Below are 8,534 nucleotides of genomic sequence, written 5' to 3'. Positions count from 1 at the left end.
GAAGATGACGACGAAGACGAAGGTGATGGTGGTCATGGTGAGGATGATGGTGATGAGGATGATGAGGATGAGGATGATGAGGAGGAAGAGAATGAGGAATACGGTGACGAGGGTGAACAGCAGTCATAATCGTAATGAGTATTGACAACAACAGTGAAAACACTATTAACAAGAAAACCGTCCTTCTTTAGCAAAACAAATCAATATGAAAATAAAAAAAAAAACGAAGAAGAAAAGAAACATCGAAATGGCATTAGCAACTATTAGCGTGTAAAGTAATGTTAACAGAAACAGAAAGTAAACAGCCATCGTTACTAAGGTCCTCTTCGTTATCATCGCCATCATCATCATCATCACCGTCATCATCATCATCATCACCACCAAAACCGCTACCACCATCATCAACACCACCGTCGCTACCGCCACCAGCAGTACGACCACAACCACCACCAACACCACCATTATCATCGTCATCATCATCATCACAACCAGCACCAGCACCAGCAGCACCACTACCACCAACACCACCACTACCACCAGCACCACTACCACCAACACCACCACTACCACCAACACCACTACCACCAACACCACCACTACCAGCACCACCAGCACCACCACCACCACCATCATAATTATCATCATAAATAATCATTTCTACTCTAGGTACAAGGCCCGAAATTTTGGGGGAGGGGGCCCGTCGATCATATTGACCCCAGTACGCAACTGATATTTAATTTATCGACCCCGAAAGGATGAAAGGCAGAGTCGACATCGGTGGTATTTGAACTCAGAACATAAAGACAAGAAATTCCGCTAACCATTTTGCCCGGCGTTCTAACGTTTCTTATTTCTTTACTACCCACAAGGGGCTAAACATAGAGCGGACAAACAAGGATAGAGAAACGGATTAAGTCGATTATATCGACCCCAGTGCGTAACTGGTACTTAATTTATCGACCCCAAAAGGATGAAAAGCAAAGTCGACCTCGGCGGAATTTGAACTAAGAACGTAATGACAGGCGAAGTACCTATTTCTTTACTACCCACAAGGGGCTAAACACAGAGAGGTCAAACAAGGACAGACACACGGATTAAGTCGATTATGTCGACCGCAATGCGTAACTGGTATTTAATTTATCGACCCCAAAAGGATGAAAGGCAAAGTCGACCTCGGCAGAATTCGAACTCAGAACGTAACAGTAGACGAAATACGGCTACGCATTTCGCCCGGCATGCTAACGATACTGCCAGCTCGCCGCCTTAAGACCAATAAATGTTGCACCAACACCAATAACCATCATAATTTTATGGAAAGCAGTGAAACGCAAGGAAAAAAAGTGGAAGATAGATGTTCACAATAGCAAGGCAGGACAGGAATAGAAAGTGACACATCAGTGAGCACCTTCAGCTTTCACATACATGTAAACAGTATTGCAGTGGTGGGGATGAACGAATGCAATCAATATATTTCAGGATCCCAACTGCAGCATCAGAAGCAAGAATAAAAGAGGAAAATAGCAACTGTTGCACATTTGTCTATGGATCACTGTGCAAGATGTTATTAATGACCAACGATGTTGTATATACACGCAAACACACCATCGCAAACACACACACATGCACACGTTCGCGCGCGCACGCTTGTTTAGAGGTTCACACATACACTCACTCACGTACACACCCACGCGCACAAGCACTCAAACACACAAACACTAACACACACACACAAACACAAATACAAATATACACAGATATATACCCAGACGCGGGAATATAAACATACACACATGTACCTCACACACATACTCATTCACCCCCCCCCTCTCTCTCTCTCTCTCTATATATATATATATATATATATATATAAAATTATTGGTGTTGGTGCAAAACGTTAGCACGCCGGGTGAAATGCTTAGCAGTATTTCATCTGTCTCTACGCTCTGAGTTCAAATTCCACCGAGGTCGACTCTGCCTTTCATCCTATCGGGCTCGATAAATTAAGTACCAGTTGCATACTGAGGTCGATTTGATCGACTGGCCCTCTCTCCAAAATTATATATCAGCACATGCAAACATATGCAATGGATGTCTTCAGCGGAACTCATTGATCCGGTAACTAATGGGATGCCATGCCTCTCTTTATTCGGTATGGTTTAATGTTTTTGTTTTTAATTTTAGCTGAGTGTTAGCTCGGCTCTAACAGACATACAATCGAATTCATGGCCTATCATGGTCATCTAATACGCTATTTATTTATGTAAGTATACAGCATGAAATGTGAAAGATTTCATTGTTATTTCTCGTCCCTTAATGGCATTGGTTATATGAATGAAAACAATATATGAAATAGTAACGACCAAGAAGTATAAAATTAAGCTTTAAAATCTGGACAGGTACGCAACATCTGAACAGGGAAGAAAGCAATAATAAAATATAAAGTAATGACATTCAGCATTCGGGAACATCCATAAACCTTGAGAAAACATGGTAACCTTCTTTTTGGCCGATCGATCTGCTAGAAATAGCAAAGAGATATCTATGAAATTCCACTCCACTGCCTGGAAAATGGAAGAATGCCACGGATAATGTTGACAGAGATAAAATATATAATGAGCACCAACGAAACCGGGTCGGCATGGTTGGAATTCTTCACGCTATAAATTTGCTTAGATGGGAAAGACGACGAGTTAAATAGCAGCTACATTCACGCCAGCCATAGAAACAACAATATGCGTTATATTGATTGTAAGTTACTAAAGAAAGTTATATATATATTGCACCGACTTTACGGTCAACACGAAATAACTCTATCATCTCTCATTTGTTATTGCTAGCCATATAAATCTACTCTATTCATATGTGCACATAGAAACAAACACCCGTTTCCCACGCCTCCCTCCCTCCATCCATCTATATGCACACACATATGCATACAGGTATGCATGACTACATACATGCATGTATAGACAGAGTCGTGCTTTGGCAACAATGCTGTTTTATAAATAACTCGCTATTGATGTACATATATTATACAAATGCACTGTGAACAAATATAGAATAACCACAAAGTCTTATACGAGACTTAAAAAAAAAATAATAGCCGGAGCTTTATTTTTACAACGCTACAATCACCCGCAATGCATTTGCAGTGTCAGTACTAATACAAACATGCGGGATACATTACTGGTCTATAGATGTGCTCTGCTGCATAGATATTAAAATTGTAAGATGAAAATATTAACTGACAGCATTCACTGAAACATTGATACTGACAGTTTGTTTTAAAAAAATATAGTGAGCAGTAAGCTTAAGATTTAACGCCTACAACCTTTAAGTCGCTTAGATTTCATACAAATAACATCTGCCAAAGAACTGCAGCAAATATAAATACACCAACCAACTGCCCCAATATGAATAATATTCTATGAGGTCCCATGTGGCTAACATAGCGGAATTTCAAAGCCAAAATATAAAAAAAAAATTACTGAAATTAGAAGAAAATCTCTCTGCAAACCAGAATGAGATTATGAAGGGGTTTCACGTGAACTTGAATATAATACTGATATTGCTCTGATGTATGTTACGGTTCTGGAACGATAGAATATTATATATTCTTTTCTGCTCTAGGCACAGGGCCCTAAATTTTTGAGGAGGTGGCTAGTCGATCAAATCGACACCAGTACGCAACTGGTACTTAATTTATCGAGCCCGAAAGGATGAAAGGCAAAGTCGACCTCGGAACGTAAAGGCAGATAAAATACCGCTAAATTTTTTGCCCGGCGTGCTAACATTTCTGCCAGCTAGCCACCTTGATAAAATATATATTAAACAGCGGCAAATGTATTGCTTCCTCTTTTATCCTTCATCGGAGTTACATGAAAATTAATTTATTTTGCATTTCATCCACGATAATATATGCTTAAATACATAAAACTTGTACATGTCCATTTGACTTTCTTCTGACACTTCCGCGAAATCTGACCCTAGTTACCTATCTTCCTATGCTATACGCAGTGTAATTCATGTGTTTAATTTTACCGCTTGGGTGCTGTTGGTGTCTTATCTTAACAAAGCCTTCGTCGCATCTATCTAAAAGAAGCAATCAGTTCCTTTATGCCAGCCTTGTATTTACTGCAAAAGTTACAGAAATACTTGTTACTCAAGGGTAGAACTAATGCCTTGTAAACAAATGACCGATTTTAACGGCATGTTTGAATATCTTGTATAGAGTTGTAGGTAAAGTAAACATCAATAGTACAATAACATGGAACGAACAACATCTGAATCTTGGCTATTGATTCTTGCTTCTATATACTATCAGAGATTATGCGGTAACATATTCACGGCGCGGTTTTCCAAGAAAGAACGGACGAAACTACTTCGCTTTCTCGAAATTCAATCGGTTAAATCTTTACCGATCGTGCAGCATTCAAAGAAATTTTCTACTTTTGAGATATCAAGGACACCGAATGCACCCAATGGCATAAGCATATACATAAAGGATGATAAGAGATAGTCGAGAGAGATAAGGCAAGAACTCATCTTGCATGCCTTATGTGTTTGAGTACCCAGAAAAATAGATACATTAACTCATTTTTATATTAACAAAGCATTTCAGTTCGCTTTACAAATACACACACACGCACGCACACACGCACACACACACACACACACACACACACACACACACACACGCGCACACACACACACACACACACACACACACACACACACACACACACACACACACACACACACACAAGGGAACTTGCCTTATATTTAGTGGCCGTATTGAATTCAACTATGGACTTTAATCAATCAAATAGAAAGAAAAAAATTCATAGATGGATAGTCAGATAGATAAATACAAAACCTCGTGCGCACACACCCACACATATACGCACACACACACACACACCACACACACACACACACCACACACACACACACATATATATATATATATATATATAATATATATATATATATAGATATGTTAATGTTTGTTTTTATTTTTATGTTCAGTTAGAATAAAAGCAATTTTATATTAATCTGATGGTTTAACCTGTACTTTTGTATAGGTACTAATTTATTATTTTTAAGCAAGAATGTTTTGGGCATATACATGTTTGTATACACATATACAAAAAGCCATATCGCCGGCAATTTATTGAGGTATTGTGCACTTTCTTTGATTAAATATCTTAGACGCACGGATATTATACTGCTAATGTCTGTGTGCATCTATCTAACATATGTGTGTTTGTATGCATGTAATTTATTAAGGACAACTTCCGGACAGCGGGCTAGTTTCACCATTTTGTTGCTAAGCAGATATATATAGAAAAAAAAACAAAACAAGAAAATCTTATAATATTTATACTTATAAAAAATATGAAAATATGAGTAAACATTGAAAACTAACGGTAAAAACAGAAGTGAAAAAATAAATAAAAGTGCATGGTATGAAGGGAAGAGGAGAAAATGGTCAGCGAGTATAAAAATACAAAGGAAAAAGTAGAGGACGGTAGATGGTTGTACTTTAGTTATTACTTACGTCTATTTATTATACTAGATATATGTAATATATTTGGCTTGATTCATACAGAATTTTATATTTATAGAAAGTCTAATCTCGTGTTAGATACTGAGATGGGCGATATGGCCTTTATTAACATTTCCTTTCATGCATGATCTGCTGTTTAAAACTATGCACACCGGCAAGTATATTATATATATATATATATATATATATATATATATATATATATATATATATATATATATATATATATATACATACATACATTCATACATACATACGTACATACATACATACATACATACATACATACATACATACATATATAAATATTAAGTTGCACAAGAACTCAGCTTTGTCAAACAACATGAAAATTAATATACTGATAGTAGACTTAGGATAATGAACAACGTATCCCCACTATACGAACCCTATGAAATGAAAAAAAAAACTATAAAGAACTTCATGCACCGCATGCAGTTTTCTGCATATGATCAGAAATATAGGGTTCGAGTATACAGGGGGGCTAGCAAGAAATTAAATAACATTATACGTAATGAAACTAGTGGTACCTGCCCTAGATATGGAAACAAAGACTGCACTAGGATACAAAGAACTTGTGACTACGCAAACAGGGCGAACACGTTGTATAAAACCGACAAATATCAAGGAGTGATGTTTGTAGAGGCCACATATGTATATATATATATATATATATATATAATATATATATATATATATATATATATGGGGAAGCACTACGTCGGTTACGACGACGAGGGTTCTGGTTGATCCGATCAACGGAACAGCCTGCTCGTGAAATTAACGTGTAAGTGGCTGAGCACTCCACAGACACGTGTACCCTTAACGTAGTTCTCGGGGATATTCAGCGTGACACAGAGAGTGACAAGGCCGGCCCTTTGAAATACAGGTACAACAGAAACAGGAAGTAAGAGTGAGAGAAAGTTGTGGTGAAAGAGTACAGCAGGGATCACCACCATCCCTGCCGGAGCCTCGTGGAGCTTTAGGTGTTTTCGCTCAATAAACACTCACAACGCCCGGTCTGGGAATCGAAACCGCGATCCTACGACCGCGAGTCCGCTGCCCTAACCACTGGGCCATTGCGCCTCCACTGTCAGAGGAAAATGCTTTGAAGTCTTTGGTCTGTGTTCAGATGACACCAAAGTCAACTTAGCCTTTTATACTCCTTGAACCAACATATATATATATATACTTATACGGGGTGCGGTGACTAAACTGACGTCTAAATTACACAAAATTGAAAATAATACTGACATCTCTATTTTAACAGATACATTTACCAAAATTGCATACAAATATCTTGAAATACTAAAGAGTAAATTTATTTAATAAAATCGCCATTGGATTCAATTACGGCCTCTAGGCAACTTCGGATTCTCCTACAATACTTTTGGACGGTCTCCTTGTTTTGGTTGGTGAATGCTGCCATAATCTTTGCCTTCCGTGCAACTATGGTGTTACAAGAAGCTTTGTCTCGCTCAACTGCACCACACACATAATAATCAATGGGGTTGGATTCTGGGGAGTTGGGTGGTCAGATGTTAGGGATGATGTCTTACAAACATGACTGGGTTCCCTTGCTTGTGTGGCATGGTGCATAGTCCTGTTGTTAGACATCGGGTCTTGACCCAGGGCAGCACTACCTCCATCAGGCACTTGATGTGGGCCTCCGTACTGAGTCTGAGGCCTTGTAGGAAGATGAATGGAGGCATAATGTCGCAATCACTAATGACTACTTCAAACACCGTGATGTTGACTAGATGTTTGATTTTTATCACACTCGGAACATGTCTCAGACTGCACTGTGCTCGGATTGACACCCTAACACTCTGAAATGTTCGTATTTTGGCGAAATTCCAAGCAGTACATGTCATTTCCTAATTTCTGGCAGAGTGAATTGCGTCATGGTAATCTTTTCCTCAAAGAGGGTGCACAACTGAACCTACTATACTGAGTAGTCAACAAAATTAAAAACAACAATGCGCTTGCGCGATATTAAAACTATAAAATAGCAACAATTTATCTATTGCACAGTATACATACATACATGCACTATATACATATATATACATATATATGTGTGTGTGTGTGTATGTGTCAATATTTATATGTGTCTTTTATCTTCCATTTTTATCGTTTCAGTCACTTTGCTGCAGCTATGCTGGGCAACCGTCTCGAAGGGTCTTAGTCTAACGACTCGAGCCCAGTACTTTTTTTCAAGCATTGTTCTTATTCTCTCAGTTCATTTGCCGCACAGGTAAGTTACGGGGATCCCAACAGGTCAACAACGGTTGTAAAGCGGTGGTGGAGGCAAACATTACTAAAAAAAAGCACAATCAAAGACACACAAATGCTTTTTTACACACACACAAACACGCGCACACACACATAAATGCACGTATATCGACATGCTTCTTTCAGTTTGCGTCTACGAAATCCACTGGCTCGGCTTTGCTCAGCTTGGGCCATTATAAAAGGTGACTAGCAGTGGGACTGAACACGGAACCTTGTTGTGAAGCAACCTTCTTACAAGACAAACGAACCTACGTCTCTGTCACACCTACTATGTGTTCCTACATAGATGTGTGTGTAATCCATGATTTAGTTTCTGTAGATATTGTCTGCAGTATCACATTGTCATTTGTATTGTTTTCTTATCTATCATTTATCTATTTATTATAATACTAAATTTTACTTCAGATGAATTATATCTTTTTTCTCTTCCCATTCGTTATTCCATGTCACATTTTCATTCTGTGTGTGTAGTTAAATACATGTATGTTTATATTATATAAGTACGTATTATTTGTAGAAATCGATATTATATGTAATTAACGGTTTTTATTTAAAAAAAAACTATTTTCATTTCCTATTTATTCATTGTTCTGTCACATCTAGGATTTTCAATTATTCTAGTCATATATATTTTCTTGGGAAAATATGTCAC

General features: G+C 38.0%; 1 long non-coding RNA gene across 1 annotated transcript in view; it reads left to right on the top strand.

The window, feature by feature from the left end:
- The window catches only part of LOC118762819, a 21,839-nt gene extending 15,731 nt beyond the window's left edge, over positions 1-6,108 (top strand). Inside the window, exon 4 of the long non-coding RNA XR_004998568.1 lies at positions 6,005-6,108. This is a non-coding gene — a long non-coding RNA (uncharacterized LOC118762819). The remainder of the gene's footprint in view (positions 1-6,004) is intronic.
- The last annotated feature ends 2,426 nt before the right edge of the window (positions 6,109-8,534 follow it).

This window comes from Octopus sinensis, linkage group LG3, assembly GCF_006345805.1.
Source record: "Octopus sinensis linkage group LG3, ASM634580v1, whole genome shotgun sequence".
Classification (NCBI taxonomy): Eukaryota; Metazoa; Mollusca; class Cephalopoda; order Octopoda; family Octopodidae; genus Octopus; species Octopus sinensis.
This window is presented reverse-complemented; position numbering and strand designations above follow the sequence as displayed.